This window comes from Aegilops tauschii, chromosome 3 (assembly GCF_002575655.3).
Source record: "Aegilops tauschii subsp. strangulata cultivar AL8/78 chromosome 3, Aet v6.0, whole genome shotgun sequence".
In the NCBI taxonomy this organism is placed as follows: domain Eukaryota; kingdom Viridiplantae; phylum Streptophyta; class Magnoliopsida; order Poales; family Poaceae; genus Aegilops; species Aegilops tauschii.
This window is the reverse complement of record NC_053037.3, coordinates 330,562,061-330,580,362: the sequence shown is the minus strand read 5'-3', so window position 1 is coordinate 330,580,362 and position 18,302 is coordinate 330,562,061. Positions and strand designations below refer to the sequence as shown.

The 18,302-nt window shown below is 46.7% G+C and overlaps 1 pseudogene; it reads right to left on the bottom strand.

Moving 5' to 3' along the window:
- The window catches only part of LOC141042931 (uncharacterized), a 341,300-nt pseudogene extending 332,452 nt beyond the window's left edge, over positions 1-8,848 (bottom strand).
- Positions 8,849-18,302: the final 9,454 nt, after the last annotated feature.

Sequence of the window (18,302 nt, the reverse complement as noted above, 5' to 3'; positions counted from 1 at the left end):
CTTGTCCTCGGATTTCCATGGCAGTGGTCCACCATCATAAGAAGAGGAGTGAGTCTCACGGGTCCTACAACTAGCAGCCAAACTCATACCTTTAAACCTCGCCTCATATTCAAAGACTTCGTTCTAGAGGTCATAGATCTGGCTTTGGAGGAAGTTGATTTGCTCGTTGAGGGTGAAGACGATGTCCTTCATGGGCTTGCCATCCACCTTGAGATCACAGGAGAGGTTCGTGATCATAAGGTGATTGGCGTTGAGTCCAAGCTCCACCATCCCCTTGCACCGGAAGACGTCTTGTTCCATAGCTTCAAGCCCGGCCTCCACGGTTCCCGTCCCCTTGGGACATGGCACATCACGGAGGTGAAGCACCCCCTCTTGCATCTGGATGACCTGAGGGTGCTGCACCACCTCCCGAAGGTATGGGTTGATGACGTTCTTGAAGAACTTTTCCTTGGAAGAGCTAGAAGCAGCCATGGTAGATGGGATCTGACGAAAAACAGCAAGGAAAAGAAAATAGAGGATTTCTCCGCGATACAGTGATTAACAGGTTCGGGAAGTATATATAGATTTTTTTATCTTGGAGGACAAGCATACGGTAGAAAAACGGAGTCCGGAAGGTGTCCCGGGTGGGCACAGCACACCAGGGCGCGTCGACAGGAAGCTTTTGAAAACGCAGTGCACCCAGGTAAATAAGGAACAAGATGAATACAGAAGTTAAACGAGCATCCCACACCCGAAAGGTACCCCACATAGGCCTTCCCCGAAACCCCCCAGGCACTAACGTAAACAAAGTAGAAAAAGCACCAATTTCTGTACCGGTTCCGGAAGAGCGAAGAAAAAGGGGATGTTTTGTTAATGGGAACAAGGAACTGTTTATAGCTGTGTCTTGTGCCCACCAGGGTATGCTTCCCGGAAGTTTCTTTATTTCCCAATTTTCTAAATATTCCAAAAACTGATAAAAAATATTTTTGTGGATTTTTCGGAGTCCGTTTACTTACCGTATCACGTACCTCCTTATTTTCATGATTCTGGAGTGTTCCGGAAGGACTCTTTTATGTGTTCTTTCGGTGTCAAAGTTTGGATAATATTACTTTCAACATTAATGGGCGTACATGAGATATAATGTTTTATTCGTTGCCCATTGACAACCTTCGGGTTAGTACCTTCGAAATTATTTATTTTAATGGCTCCAGACCGATAAACCTCCTCGATAACATAGGGGCCTTCCCATTTTGAGAGGATTTTTTCTGCAAAGAATCTAAAATGAGAGTTGTACAAAAGAACATATTCTCCGACTTTAAACTCACGCTTTTTGATTCTTTTGTCATGCCATCTTTTAACCTTTTCTTTGAATAATTTTGCATTTTCCTAAGTTTGGTTCTCCATTCATCTAGTGAGCTAATATCAAATAACCTCTTTTCACCAGCAAGCTTGAAATCATAATTGAGCTCTTTGATGGCCCAATATGCTTTATGTTCTAACTCAAGAGGCAAATGACAAGCTTTTCCATAAACCATTTTATAAGGAGACATGCCCATAGGATTTTTGTATGCTGTTCTATAGGCCCAAAGTGCATCATCTAATTTCTTAGACCAATTCTTCCTGGACCTATTGACAGTCTTTTGCAAAATTAATTTTATTTCTCTATTGCTAAGTTCAACTTGACCACTAGACTGAGGATGATAAGGTGATGCAATTCTATGGTTAACATCATACTTGGCAAGCATTTTACGGAAAGCACCATGAAGAAAGTGTGAACCACCATCAGTCATTAAATATCTTGGGACTCCAAACCTTGGGAAAATAACTTCCTTAAGCATTTTAATAGAGGTGTTGTGATCAGCACTACTGGTTGGAATAACTTCTACCCATTTAGTAACATAATCAACAGCAACCAAAATATGTGTTTACCCACTAGAGGAAGGAAAAGGTGCCTTGTAGTCAAATCCCCAAACATCAAATGCCTCAATAGCAAGTGAATAATGCATAGGCATTTCTTGACGCTTACCGATATTACCTATTCTTTGACATTCATCACAAGATAAGACGAACTTACGGGCATCCTTGAAGAGAGTAGGCCAATAAATCCAGATTGCAATACCTTGTGAGCAGTCGAGCATGATGCCCTCCATAAGCTCCGGAGTGACATTTCCGTAGGATTTTTCCCTGTTCATGCTCAGGTACACACCGTCTAATAATACCATCTACTCCTTTATAAAGATGTGGGTCATTCCAAAAGTAATGTCTTAAATCATAGAAGATTTTTTTTTCTTTTGTTGGTATGTAAAGCTAGGTGGTAAATATTTAGCAACAATGTAATTAGCATAGTCATCATACCAAGGAGTACTATGAGCAACATTTATTGCAGCTAACTGCTCATCAGGAAAACTATCATCAATAGGTAGTGGGTCATCAGGCACATTTTCAAGCCTAGATAAATTATCAGCTAGGGGGTTCTCAGCTCCTTTTCGATCAATGATATGTAAATCAAATTCTTGTAACAAGAGAACCCATCGAATAAGTCTAGGTTTAGCATCTTTCTTTTCCATACGATATTTAATAGCAGCATGGTCTGTGTGAATAGTTACTTTGGAATCAACAATATAAGGTCTAAATTTATCACAAGCAAACACCACTGCTAAGGATTCTTTTTCAGTAGTAGCATAATTTCTTTGAGCATTGTCTAGAGTTTTACTAGCATAATGAATAACATTCAATTTCTTATCAACTCTTTGTCCTAGAACAACACCAACTGCATAATCACTAGCATCACACATAATTTCAAAAGGCAAGTTCCAATCAGGTGGTTGAACAATAGGTTCAGAAATTAAGGCTTTCTTGAGTGTTTCATAGGCTTCTAAACAATCATCATCAAAAACAAAAGGAATATCCTTTTGCAAAAGATTCGTAAGAGGCCTAGAATTTTTAGAAAAGTCTTTGATAAATCTCCTATAGAAACCAGCATGACCTAAGAAACTACGAATACCTTTTATATCTTTAGGACATGGCATTTTCTCAATTGCATCAACCTTAGCTTTGTCCACTTCAATACCTCTTTCAGAAATTTTATGACCCAAGACAATGCCTTCATTAACCATAAAGTGACACTTCTCCCAATTCAAGACAAGATTTGTTTGTTCACATCCTCTGCAAAACTCGATCAAGATTGCTTAAACAATCGTCAAAAGACTTCCCATAAACATAAAAATCATCCATGAAAACCTCAACAATCTTTTCACAAAAGTCAGAGAATATAGCCGTCATACATCTTTGAAAGGTAGCAGGTGCGCTGCATAAACCAAAAGGCATACGTCTATAAGCATAAGTTCCAAAGGGACAAGTAAACTTGGTTTTTTCTTGATCAGGTTGAGAAACAGGTATTTGTCAAAAACCAGAATATCCATCAAGGAAGCAAAAATGTGTGTGCTTAGATAATCTCTCAAGCATTTGATCAATAAAAGGCAGAGGGTAATGATCTTTTCTAGTTGCTTTGTTTAATTTTCTAAAATCAATTACCATTCTATAACCTGTAACAATTCTTTGTGGAATGAGTTCATTCTTATCATTAGGAACAACAGTTGTACCTCCTTTCTTAGGGACACAATGAACATGACTCACCCATCTACTATCAGCTATAGGATAGATTATAACTATTTCCACAAGTTTTAATATTTCCGTTCTTACCACTTCTTTCATCTTCGGATTTAACCGACGTTGGTGATCAACAACGGGTTTAGCATCAGGTTCCATATTAATTTTGTGCCGACATAGAGTGGGACTAATTCCCTTTAAATCATCAAGAGTATATCCAATAGCAGCTCGGTGCTTCCTTAGAACTTTCAATAATCTTTCTTCTTCATGTTCTGAAAGGTTAGCACTGATAATAACAGGATATATCTTCTTTTCATCAAGATAGGCATATTTCAGAGTGTCTGGCAATTGTTTTAATTCAAACACAAGATCACCTTTAGGTGGAGGAGGTCCTCCTAGAGTTTCAATACGCAAATTGTGTTTAAGCAGAGGACGTTGTTCAAAGAAAATCTTATCTATTTCATTTCTTTCATGCATATGAAAATCATTTTCATGGTGTAGCAAATATTGTTCTAAAGGATCAGTAGATGGTACAACAATAGAAGCAAGACCAATTAATTCATCCTTACCAGACAATTCTTTTTCTTGAAGCTTTCTATTAAACTTGGAAAAAATAAACTCATGAGACTCATCACCAAAACTAACACCGACAGTTTGTTTCTCACAGTCTATTCTAGCATTAACGGTGTTGAAGAAAGGTCTACCAAAGATAATGGGACAAAAATCATCTTGTGGGGAACCAAGAACAAGAAAATAAGTAGGGTATTTTATTTTTCCACACAAGACTTCAACATCTCTAAAAATCCCAACTGGTGATATTGTGTCTCTATTAGCAAGTTTAATAGTGACATCTATGTCTTCTATCTCTGCGGGTGCTATGTCATTCATAATTTCTTGATATAAGGTGTAAGGAATAGCACTCACACTAGCACCTATGTCACATAAACCATGATAACAGTGATATCCTATTTTAACTGAGAGGACGGGCATGCCAACAACAGGTCTATGTTTATCTTTTTTATCAGGTTTGGCAATTCTAACAGCTTCTTCACAAAAGTAAATAACATGCCCATCCATATCTTCTTCCAAGAGATCTTTAACCATAGCAATACTAGGTTATACTTTAATTTGTTCATCAGGTTTAGGTGTTCCAATATAGCTTTTGTTAACCACAGTTGAAACTTTAGCATGTTCCTTTATTCTAACAGGGAAAGGTGGTTTCCCTATATAAGCAGAAGGAACAACTGGATCAACATTATAAAGTATAGTTTCTTCTTTAACTGGTATTGGTTCTTTAGTTTCTTCTTTAATAGGTGGGTGATATTTAAGCCACTTCTCTTTAGGAGATCAACATGAGTAGCAAATGATTCACAAAAGGAGGCTACTATCTCAGAGTCAAGTCCATATTTAGTGCTAAACTTTTGAAAGCATCGGTATCCATAAAAGATTTAACACAATCATACTTAAGCTTAATACCCGACTCTTTACCTTTGTCGAGTTCCCAATCGTCAGAGTTGTGTTTAATTCTTTCCAAAAGATCCCACCGGAATTCAATAGTCTCCTTCATAAAAGAACCAACACAAGAAGTATCAAGCATGGTTTGATCATTACGAGAAAGCCGAGCATAAAAGTTCTGGATAATAATTTCTCTTGAGAGCTCATGATTGGGGCATGAATATAACATCGAATTAAGCCTCCCCAAGATAGAGCGATACTTTCTCCTTCACGAGGCCAAAAATTATATATAGAATTCCGATCACGATGAACTAAATGCATTGGATAATTGTTTTGATGGAACTCCAATTTCAAACGTTTCCAATTCCAAGATCCAATATCATCGCATAGCCTATACCATGCCAATGCTTTTCCCTTCAAAGATAAATGGAAAACCTTGTTCATAACTTCATCTCCGGGTAAACCTGCAAGCTTGAACAATCCACAAAATTGTTCTACATATATCAAGTGCATATCAGGATGTTCGGTTTCATCTCTGCATAAGGATTAGCTAGCAGTTGTTCTATCATACCCGAAGGAATTTCATATTCAATATTTTCAGTAGGTGCAGTAGGTTGAGGGGTAGCTAATTGTGTTTCCGGTCGAGGTGAAGATACCCCGAACAAACGCCTCAAAGGATTGTTTTGCATAGTAACAAGTGACAATAAATTTCAGCACACTATATAAATGTTTCCTTACCAAATTCCACTTACCAAAAGCGCTTCACTCCCCGGTAACGGTGCCAAAAAATAGCCTTGATGACCCACAAGTATCGGGGATCAATTGTAGCTCTTTTCGATTATTAAGAGTGACGAACCCAATGAGGAGCAGAAGGAAATGACAAGTGGTTTTCAGCAAGGTAATGTTTGCAAGTGCTGAAATTGTAAGTAGCGGAGTAGTTTGATAGCAAGATAATTTGTAATGAGCAAGTAATGATAGTAGTAACAAAAGTGCAGCAAGGTAGCCCAATCCTTTTGAGGCAAAGGACAGGCCAAAACGGTCTCTTATGATAAGCAAAGCATTCTTGAGGGTACACGGGAATTTCATCTAGTCACTTTCATCATGTTGGTTTAATTCGTGTTCGGTACTTTGATAATTTGATATGTGGGTGGACCGGTGCTTAGGTGATGTTCTTACTTGAACAAACCTCCTACTTATGATTAACTCTCCCGCAAGCATCCGCAACTACGAGAAAAGTATTAAGAATAAATTTTAACGATAGCATTAAACTTTTGGATCCAATCGGTCCCTTACAGAATGGCGCATAAACTGGGGTTTAAGCTTCTGTCACTCTCGCAAACCATCATCTAATTGCTACTCCACAATGCATTCTCTTAGGCCCAAATGTGGTGAAGTGTCATGTAGTCGACTTTCACATGACACCACTAAGGGAATCACAACATACATACTATCAAAATATCGAACACATATCAAGTTCACATGATTACTTGCAACATGATTTCTCCCGTGACCTCAAGAACAAAAGTAACTACTCACAAATGATAATCATGCTCAAGATCAGAGTGGTATTAAATAGCATAATGGATCTGAACATAAAATCTTCCACCAAATAAACCATATTGTAATCAACTACAAGATGTAATCAACACTACTAGTCACCCACAAGCACCAATCTATAGTTCCGGTAACAAGATTGAACACAAGTGATGAACTAGGGTTTGAGATGAGATGGTGTTTTTGAAGATGTTGATGGATATTTCCCTCCCAAAGATGGGAGAGTTGTTGGTGATGATGATGACGATGATTTCCCCCTCCGGGAGGGAAGTTCCCCCGGTGGAATCGCTCCACCGGAGGGCAAAAGTGCTCCTGCCCAAGTTCCGCCTCGAGATGGCAGCGCTCCGTCCCGAAAGTCCTCTCCTTATTTTTTTTTCTAGGTCAAAATGACCAATATACCAGAAGACGGGCATCGGAGGTGGGCCTGGGTGAGTACAACCCACTAGGGCGCGCCTGGGCTCCCTGGCGCACCCAGATGGGTTGTGCCCACCTGGTGGGCTGCCTCTGGTAGTTATTTGCTCCAATATTCCTCAAATATTCCAAAAAAATCTCCATGAAGTTTCAGCTTGTTTGGAGTTGTGCAGAATAGGTAGCCTGACGTAGCTCTTCCAGGTCCAGATTTCCAGGTGCCAGAATTCTCTCTCTTTATGTACACCTTGCATATTATGAGGGTAAAGGCATTAGAATTACTCCAAAAAGCATTATTATGGATAAAAACATTATAAATAACAGTAAGAAAACATGATGCAAAATGGACGTATCATTCCTCACATGGGATAATGCTCTAATAATGAAGATCATCACACTTTTATTTACTTACAACTCAAAAATTACAACTCGATACTAGAACAAAATATGACTCTATGTGAATGCCTCCGGCGGTGTACCGGGATGTGCAATGAGTCAAGAGCAACATGTATAAAAAATGATGAATGGTGGCTTTGCCACAAATACGATGTCAACTACATGATCATGCAAAGCAATATGAAAATGATGATGCGTGTCATAATAAATGGAACGATGGAAAGTTGTATGGCAATATATCTCGGAATGGCTATGGAAATGCCATAATAGGTAGGTATGGTGGCTGTTTTGAGGAAGGTATATGGTGGGTTTATGGTACCAGCGAAAGTTGCGCGGTACAAGAGAGGCTAGCAATGGCGGAAAGGTGAGAGTGCGTATAATCCATGGACTCAACATTAGTCATAAAGAACTCATATACTTATTGTGAAAATCTATTAGTCATCGAAAAAAGTACTACGCGCATGCTCCTAGGGGGGTAGATTGGTAGGAAAAGACCATTGCTCGTCCCCGACCGCCACTCATAAGGAAGACAATAAAAAAATATCTCATGCTCCAACTTCGTTACATAACGGTTCACCATACGTGCATGCTATGGGACTCACAAACCTGAACACAAGTATTTCTCAAATGGCGGATGCTAGGCGTAAGCCGGCTGATAAGAGCCAAACTTAAGCCGCCTCGTTAGCCACTCGATCGGGCCATCAGGAAGCGACATCAGCCGTGGGATCCATCGAGTCAGCCCACTCAGCTTTTCCCTTCGCGTTTCTTTTGGCGGCTGCAAACAGCGCATACACTTCGCGTCGGAGAGAAAAAGCAGCAGCCCCGGCGAGCTCCAACGCAGCACTGGTAGCAGCCGACGAACTCCGTTGCAGCCCCGGCGGGCTTCAACACAACACCGACGGCTCCGGCGAAGCTTCATTGCAACTCCAGCGAGCTCCATTGCAACTCCGGCGAGCTCCATTGCAACTCCGGCGGTGCTTCATTGCAACCTCGCCGGAGCTTCCAACGACCGCCGCGGCGCTTCACTGCAACCTCGTCGGAGCTTCACTGCAACCTCGCCGGAGCTCCAAGAACCGCCGTGGCGCTTCATTGCAACCTCGCCGGAGCTTCATTGCAACCTCAGCCGTGCTCCATGGTCGCACCCCGACGGCCGCCGGCCAAGCTTCATTGCAGCGTCACCACCACCTTCCTTGCCGTTGTTCGGGTGCTGCGTCAGCGTGGTTGATGCTAGAGAGGAGAGAAGCAAGAGGGAGAGAAGGTACTTTGCAGCTGTAGCGGTGGCGGTGTAGCGTTCCTTGTCGTTGCAGCAACTGGTGGCAGTAGCGCGCAACGAGTCGCGGCTCCGGTGGCCGCCGGCCAGGCTAAGAGAGGGAGAGAATGAAAAGACGAGCGGAGACTCGGTGTCGCCATGGGCGGGGTGCAGCAGCTGGTGGTGGTGGTCGTCCATCCTAGTTTGTAGCAGCGGCGTCTGCTGGTCGGTGACTCGGTGTCGCCATGGGCACTCTCCCTCCCAGATGCAACGGAAGAGGAGGTGGGGAGAGGAAAAAAGATGAGGGCGAAAACGAGTGGAGGAAAAGCCGTGTGAAGGAGATAAGCTCGAGGGAAAAGTGGTGGCCTCGTTTTCTCGGGGACACGTGTCACACAAGGCAGCCGGTTTACGTGACGTTGTTTTCAGCCAGATGATTTTAAACGTTTTCCTTCTCAAATTCACAACTACTTACTAGCATGACTCTAATATCACCATCTTCATATCTCAAAACAATCCTAAGGAATCAAACTTCTCATAGTATTCAATGCACTTTATATGAAAGTTTTTATTATATCCCTCTTGGATGGCTATCATATTAGGACTAAATTTATAACCAAAGCAAATTACCATGCTGTTTCGAGATTCTCAAAATAATATAAGTGAAGTACGAGAGTTCATCAATTTCTCTGAAATAAAACCACCGTCATGCTCTAAAAAGATATAATTGAAGCACTAGAGCAAAATTGTCTAGCTCAAAAGATATAAGTGAAGCACAAAGAGTAGTCTAATAAATCACGATTCAAGGTGTCTCTCTCAAAAGGTGTGTACGGCAAGGATGATTGTGGCAAACTAAAAAGCAAAGACTCTAATCATACAAGACACTCCAAGCAAAACACATATCATGTGGTGAATAAAAATATAGCCTCAAGTAAAGTTTCTGATAGACGAAGGCGAAAGAGGGGATGCCTTCCGGGGCATCCACAAGCTTAGGCTCTTGGTATCCTTGAATATTACCTTGGGGTGCCTTGGGCATCGCCAAGCTTAGGCTCTTGCCACTCTTTATTCCATAGTCCATCAAATCCTTACCCAAAACTGGAAAACTTTACAACACAAAACTCAACAGAAAATCCCATAAGCTCCGTTAGTATAAGAAAATAAATCACCACTTTTGGTACTGTTGTGAACTCATTCTTTATTTATATTGGTGTAATATCTACTGTATTCCAACTTTTCCATGGTTCATACCCCCCGAGGGAGTCCTGGGCTAAGGGGTCCTCGGGCGTCCGACCTATTGGATATGGGCCGGACTGATGGGCTGTGAAGATACGAAGACCGAAGGCTCTACCCGTGTCCGGATAGGACTCTCCTTGGCGTGAAAGGCAAGCTTGGTGACCAACTATGAAGATTCCTTTCTCTATAACCGACCTTGTGTAACCCTAGATCATTCCTATGTCTATATAAACCGGAGGGCTAGGTCCGTAGATGGCCTGAATCCTGATATTCATTACCATAGTCACATAGGCTAGGCTTTTAGGGTTTAGCCATTACAATCTCGTGGTAGATCAACTCTTGTAATACTCATATCCATCAAGATCCATCAAGCAGTAAGTAGGGTATTACCTCCATAGAGAGGGCTCAAACCTGGGTAAACATTGTGTCCCCTGTCTCCTGTTACCATCGACCTTAGACGCACAGTTCGGGACCCCCTACCCGAGATCCGCCAGTTTTGACACCGACATTGGTGCTTTCATTGAGAGTTCCACTATGCCGTCCCTTAAAGGTTTGATGGCCACATCAATCGTCAACAATGACGCTGTCCAAGGAGAAACCTTCTTCCCAGGACAGATCTTCGTGTTCGGCGGCTTCGCGCTGCGGGCCAACTCGTTTGGCCATCTGGAGCAGATCGATAGCTACGCCCCTGGCCATCAGGTCAGATTTGGGAGCTTGAACTACGTCGCGGACATCCGTGGAGATTTGATCTTCGCGGATTCGAGACCGTGGCAACCGCTCCTGGTCACCTCGATAAACATGACCTAAATCTGTCATCGGACCGTGTTCAGGAGATAGCTCTTGTAACTGCTCTGGCCTTAGATCCGGAGCATACTTCGCCACCCAAGGATTGGAGTCTCAACCCCACCACGGAGGCCACAGATCCCCTGGCGTTGGAGCCGCACATGGACTTAACCTCACACAATATCTGTGTCACCGAAACCCCGGACTCGTCTCCGGTTATAAGTTCCAAACCATGTGAGCCCGCGGACGCTGAACTTGATCGTTTATCGATCTTTGAATTCAGCGCCGCAGACATCTTCCAGCACTCGCCTTTGGGCGATGTGCTAAACTCATTAAAGAGCCTGTCCTTGGCGGGGGACTCACAGCCGAACTATGTTCGGTTCAAACTAGGGGCTGATGATGGAGAATCTTGCTTCCCACCCGCCACCCACTTCATAGCCACAGTCGAGGATTTAACTGACACGCTTGATTACGACTCTGAAGACATCGACGGTATGGACGACAATGCTGATGAGGAGCAAAATCAAAATCCGTCATTCACTGGACGCTGGACGGCCACTTCTTCGTACGATGTGTACATGGTGGACACACCCAAAACAACCAACGACGATGACAAAGAAAATCCAGTCGAGAATAAACCTCCTGAGACACAGCAAAAACGCCGGCGTCCTCGGCGCCGCTCTAAGTCACGTCGTTCAAAAGACAGCAATGCTGGTACCGGAGAAAAGAATACTCCGGACGATGCAGAAAACAATGAAGACCTTGCTGAGGTAACATCCGAACAGTAGGAGCAAGAAAACGGGCAAGCTAGCCCCGACGAACAGGCCAGGCCCAACGACTCGGAGGACGGTAGTTATCGTCCGCTCTCTGAGGATGAGGAAAGCCTCGGCAACGAATATTTCATCGTGCCTGAGGAACCTCTCGAGCAGAAACACTTCAAGCGCCAGCTAATAGCCACCGCAAGGAGCGTGAAAAAGAAGCAGCAACAGCTTCAAGCTGACCAAGATCTGCTCGTCGACACATGGACTGATGTCCTGGCAGCCAAAGAATACGGCCTCAGACGCCCAACCAAGAGTTACCCGAAGCGAAGGTTGCTACCCAGTTCGACGAAGAGGCGCCGGAGCCCATACCTCCCTCGCGTAATGCGGCCGATCGACCGCTACGTGGTCGGGACAGTGCGGCAGACCGACCACCACGTGGTCGGGATAGAGCGGCAACTCAGGCCGAACAGCAGCCTGCCCCACCGCCACATAAAAATAGAGACAAAACAGTTCGGGGTCATACATACGACCTCCAGCAGACCCTGGATAGACCAGGATATACCCGATCGATTTACGGATCGCGAGGACGTTCCTGGGCACGTGATGATGGCTACCTATTCAGACGTGACAAACCTAGTCACACCCGAGCCGACAACCGCAGACGGACTCCGTCGAAGCTACGACGCGACGCGGCCAGGTATAGAGGCGCCGCACACCCTCTTTGCTTCACTGATGAAGTAATGGATCACGAATTCCCCGAAGGGTTCAAACCCGTGAATATCGAATCATACGACGGGACAACTCATCCCGCAGTATGGATCGAGGACTTTATCCTCCACATCCACATGGCCCGCGGAGATGACCTCCACGCTATCAAATACCTCCCACTAAAGCTTAAAGGACCAGCTCGGCACTGGTTAAAGAGCCTGCCTGAAAATTCTATCGGTAGCTGGGAGGACTTGGAAGAATCCTTCCTCGACAACTTCCAAGGTACATATGTCCGGCCACTAGACGTCGATGACTTAAGCCACATAGTCCAACAACCTGGAGAGTCGGCCAGGAAATTCTGGACTAGGTTCCTAACCAAAAAGAACCAGATCGTCGACTGTCCGGATGCCGAAGCACTAGCGGCCTTTAAACATAGCATCCGCGACCAATGGCTCGCCCGCCACCTCGGCCAGGAGAAACCAAAATCTATGGCAGCCCTTACGGCACTCATGACCCGCTTTTGCGCGGGTGAGGATAGCTAGCTGGCCCGTAGCAAAAACACAGCCAGCGAGGCAGGCCCCTCCGAGGTCAAAAATAGCAACGGCAAGCTCCGATGTAACAGTCACAAAGGCCGAAGCAATGGTGATAATGCCGACGACACTACATTCAATGCCAGATTCAGCGGCTCCAAGTCCAGCCAGCGGAAGAAACCGTACAAAAGAAACAAGCAGGGACCATCTAGCCTGGACCGCATACTCGATCGCCCGTGCCAGATACATGGTACCCCAGACAAACCAGCCAATCATACCAACAAAGGTTGTTGGGTTTTTAAACAGGCGGTAAATTAAACGCCGAGAACAGGGAAAAGGGATCACAAAGCGAGGACGACGACGAGGAGCCCCGGCAACCGAACACAGGGGGACAGAAGAAGTTTCCCCCTCAAGTCAAAACAGTGAACATGACATATGCTACACACATCCCCAAAAGGGAGCGCAAGCGCGCACTAAGGGACGTCTATGCGATAGAGCCAGTCGCCCGAAGTTTCAATCCGTGGTCGTCATTCCCGATCACATTTGATCATCGGGATCATCCGACTAGTATCCGTCATGGTGGTTCAGCCGCACTAGTCCTGACCCAATCATTGATGGATTTCACCTGACGCGCGTCCTTATGGACGGAGGTACCAGCCTCAACCTGCTCTATCAGGATACAGTGCGAAAAATGGGCATCAATCCATCACGGATCAAGCCCACAAAGACTACCTTTAAAGGAGTCATACCAGGTGTGGAGGCCCGTTGCACGGGCTCAATCATGCTAGAGGTTGTCTTCGGATCTCCGGACAATTTCCGAAGCGAGGAGTTAATTTTCGACATCGTCCCCTTTCGCAGCGGCTATCACGCACTGCTCGGACAAACCGCATTCGCGAGATTCAATGCAGTGCCACACTATGCCTATCTCAAGCTCAAGATGCCCGGTCCATGTGGCGTCATCACGGTCAACGGAAATACGGAATGCTCCCTCCATACAGAAGAGCACACAGCTGCCTTAGCAGCAGAAGTACATAGCGGCCTTCTCAAGCAGAACCCTAATTCGGCTGCCGAGCCCACGAACACCGTTAAGAGGGTCCGAACTACCCTGCAGCAGGACAGCTCGGCTCGTCAGGAGCTCGACTAGCAATCCGACCTCCGTCTCAGTCCCGATCAAGCGGTGGCATTAGTGCCGCGCGTACATAACTACACACTCAAAATTCCATGGGCATCGACGGAGGCATAGCTAGCTTGTGATCCACAGTGCGGGTCAACCGGCACCGGATACACACATACTTTCACTTTTACTTTTTCCTTTCAGGTCTCAATCCCGCAGGCCCCATCCGATGGCCTGATCATGGGTCCTCTTGAAGGACAAACACACCAAGGCGGCAAGAAACATAGACATATGGGGGACTTCTCTAGGTGGTTTCGTTAAACGATCACTCTACCTATTTTTCAGGACCCGCATGCAGCTCTCCCTTGGTTTTGGCATGTTAAATGGCCTGTTGCTCATCGCACTACTTGTATCAAATGCGCCTTCACGTATTAATCAAATTACAATGGAAATAGTTCGTGGCCCGAGCTTTAGGGCGCTAGCTTATTATCTTTGCACCCTCTCTGTTTTCCTTTCTTTTTATTTTTTCCCTCCTATGAGTAACCTCACCAGATATCACGTGTACACTTTGGTACGTTTCATATTCGCCAGGAGCTTCATAGCACCCCGCACTAAGGCAACAAAAGTCCGAACACTTTTTTATAGTATAGTTCGGCACCCCGAATTTAGCACTATATGCATTGGCTCCGAATCATGTCTTTGGTAAATAGTTGGGTTGCCCGGCTCCTGTGCTTGCTACCTTACGTTCCGCTATATCGGCTAAGGTAGTAAAGGGGAGAACTACTGCGATTGTGCCCTGGTTTATCCAAAGGAGCACCTCAGTAGAGATAGCCGAAAACTGACTGTCATGATACGGCGAGAGCCGGTCAGCTGTTTGGAGGTTGCAAATCGTTGGAGATTTCTCCCGCATTACGCGAAGGATCGGTACTTCCCGATCAGAAGCTCATAGCATTCTGGTTCGGATACTAGGGGCTGCGCCCATGTTTTATTGTAAAACTCCTATGGCTAAGTGAGGGCGTTCAAGCCGCATAGTCTGATTGCCTGGTTCGTTGCGCTAAACAACTCCTTTAAGGACCATATAATTGGATCAAGATTTTTTAGATTCCATCCCGAACACCTCCGTACTACCTACGTGGGGGCAGAAGCCGACGACTGGCCAACCCTCAGATTTCATACAACACGGTCGCACAGGAGGAAAAAATTAAAACATAACAAGCATTATATTACAAACCGACTTTGTTTCATCATACAAGGCAAAGACAACATGAATGTATTCATTCGAAAATAATGTCTTGCCCACCCTGCGTTGCTACAATGCGAGACCCCTCTAGGACATCCGCAAAATAGCGCTCGGGTGTGCGGTGCTCCTTGCCCTCTGGCGGCCCCCTGGTCAGCTCGACGGCGTCCATCTTTGCCCACCACATCTTGCAACGAGCGAAGGCCATGCGCGCACCTTCAATACAGGCCGATCGCTTGACGACGTCCAGTCGAGGACATGCGTTCACCAGCCACTTCACGAGTCCGAAGTAGCTGCCGGGCATAGCTTCGGCTGGCCATAGCCGGATTATCAAATCCTTCATGGCTAGTTCGGCCACCCTATGCAGCTCCACCAGCTGTTTCAGCTGATCGGTGAAGGGCACGGGATGCTCTGGCGCAAGATACTGTGACCAGAACAATTTCTCCGTGGAGCTTCCTTCTTCGGCTCGGAAGAACTCCGCGGCGTCGGACACACTGCGCGATAGATCAGCGAAGGCTCTTGGAGAACTCCGAATCCGGGTTAGTAAGAAATACTTCTTCATATACTTACTTTGCATACTAAATGCCTTACCCGCCGTGATCTTCCTGGCCTCTTGGATCTCCTGGAGGGCACCCTGGGCTTCAACCCGGGCCGGTTCTGTGCTTCGACGAGCCTTGGAGAGCTCGGTCTCTCGAGCCGAAACATCGCCCTCCAGGGTCTCGTACTTCTTCACCGCGTCCTGGAGCTCTTGCTGGACCTCGTTCAGCCGGGCCTTCAACTTCTTGCGAGCGGCCTGCTCCTTGACAGCTTTACCCTCGGCTTCGGCCAGGGCCTTTTTCAGGACCTCGACCTCGGTCGTCGCCCCTACACATATAATGACACTACGGTGAGTATACATCATTTACTCTTTCCGAATATACAGTGAGCCATTGCATACCTTGCTGGTCTTCCAGCTGCTTCCTCGCTTGGCCGAGTTCCTCCTCGGCCCGCTCTAGTTTCTGCTTTAGTCCGGAGACTTCGGCAGTGTGAGAGGTCGCGGCCAGCAGCGACGCTTGCTTATTCGATCAGACACATTTTAATTAGTTTCCTGCAAAATTTCATTGATCCTCTGTCCGGCTTTTCTTTCCGAACACCGGACAGTGTCTCAGGGGCTACTGTCTATATTGGGATTTTTCTCGGTTAAATGCCGCTTACCTCAAAACCTGTCAGCAGGCCGTTGCAGGCTTCGGTCAGCCCGCTCTTGATGGACTGAACCTTCTCAATCACCGTCCCATAAGGATAAGGTGTTCTTCCACAATGGAAGCGCCCCGTAGCGCTTCCAGTAGATTATCCGGTTCCTCTGGTTGGACAGAGGTCACCGGTGGGATGGGCACACCCCCTTCTTTTGAAGGAGGTTGCCCGCCAGATTCCGGAGCCGCTTGGGTGTCCAGAATCGTATTCGGCTGTGGGCCGAACTGATTGAGGCCCCCAGTCGACATGGGGATTTGCTCCCCCATGTGTTTGGAAGCCGAGGTCTTGCCCCCCGGCGCCACCACGACGGCCTCCTGAACCTCTCCCTGGCCCGGGAAGGTCCTTTGGGACAGTGCCTTGTCGCCTCCCTTGGCCTTTGGAGAGTGAGCGGCCGGCGGTGTCTCGCTGGCCATTGCCTTCGAATCCAACGAGCCTCTTGACGAGGATCGCTGGGGGCTGTCATGGGCCGAACTGCAATAACACAGTTAACCATATTAATGCCATAGAGTGAAAAGGCCGGATGAATAAACGAGTGTGGATTCTTAGTACTCACGATGCTGCCAGGGGCTTAGTCCGGGGGTTTCGCTCCGGGCTGCTGTCCACGTCCCATGCAGAGTTATCCACAAGGGGGGCCTTTCCCCCTCTTGGGCGCCTCCGCCTCTAGATCTGTGGAAGCCGCCCTCTTCTTCCCCCCCCCCCATCAGGGGGAGAGTCGCTCTCCTCCTCCTCCTCATCGTTGTCGTCTTCGGCGGCAGGGGAATGAGTCTTGTCTTCGGACATTACATCCGAAGTGACCTTGCGGCGGGGGCCACTCCGGACCCCCTTGGCCTTCACCTTGTCCTTCTTCTCCGGTGCCTTATAGGGCGCCGGCACCAGCATCTTCAATAAACGCGGGATGACTGGTTCCTCGGGCAGCGGAGCCGGACACCGGATCTGCTTCGCCCTCTCCATCCAGTCCTGAAGAAGCAATGATAATGAAAGCTTAGATATCATCATTGAAACAAGCAAGTAGGGGATGCGTTAAAAATGACATACCTCATTGGCGACATGGTTAATGTCATGCCCGCGGTCTGAATATGTGGCTGGCGGTGTCTCGTTGCCCTTGAAGAGCAACTCCCAGGCGTCTTCGTGAGTGGTCTCGAAGAGCCTCTTCAGGGTATGGTGCTTCTTCGGATTGAACTTCCATAGCGGGAGGCTTCAGCTTTGGCACGGGAGAATCCGTCGAACTAGCATCACCTGGATTATATCGACAAGTTTGACATCCTTGTCCACCATGCTTTGAACGCGCGTCTGCAGCACTATCAGCTCGTCTGGCGAACACCAGTTCGGGCTCTTCTCGACCCAGGAGGTGAGCCGCATTGGAGCGCCGGAGTTGAATTCGGTAGCTGTGGCCCAGTTGGTGCCGCGGGGTTCTCTAATGTAGTACCATTGTTTTTGCCATTCCTTGATAGTCTCCACGAAAGTGCCTTTCTGCCAGGAGACATTGGTCAGCTTGCTCACTATGGCGCCCCCGCACTCCGCGTGCTGGCCATCCACCACCTTTGGCTTCACGTTGAAGACCTTGATCCACAACCTGAAGTGGGGTTGGATGCGGAGGAAGGCCTCACACACGACGATGAACGCCGAGATGTTGAGGAAAGAGTTTGGGGATAGATCATGGAAGTCTATCCCGTAATAGTACATCAGCCCGCGGACGAAAGGGTGGAGTGGAAACCCTAGCCCGCGGAGGAAATGAGGGATGAATACCACCCTCTCGTTGGGCTTTGGCGTGGGGACGACTTGCCCCTGGGCTGGAAGACGGTGGGCGATTTCCTTCGCCAAGTACCCGGCCGCCCGAAGCTCAGTAATGTCCTTCTCCTTGACGGAGGAGACCATCCACTTGCCTTGACCTCCGGATCCGGACATGGTTGAGTGCTAGCTTGAGTGGGAAGAAGATGAGAACTTGGGCGCTGGAGCTCAAGAGTCGAAGGGCAGAGGATGAGAGAAGGCGTGTGAGAAGAAGGGGGAATCCTTACCCCCTATAAAGGCAGTGAATATTGAACGCCTCCCCACTCGCCCT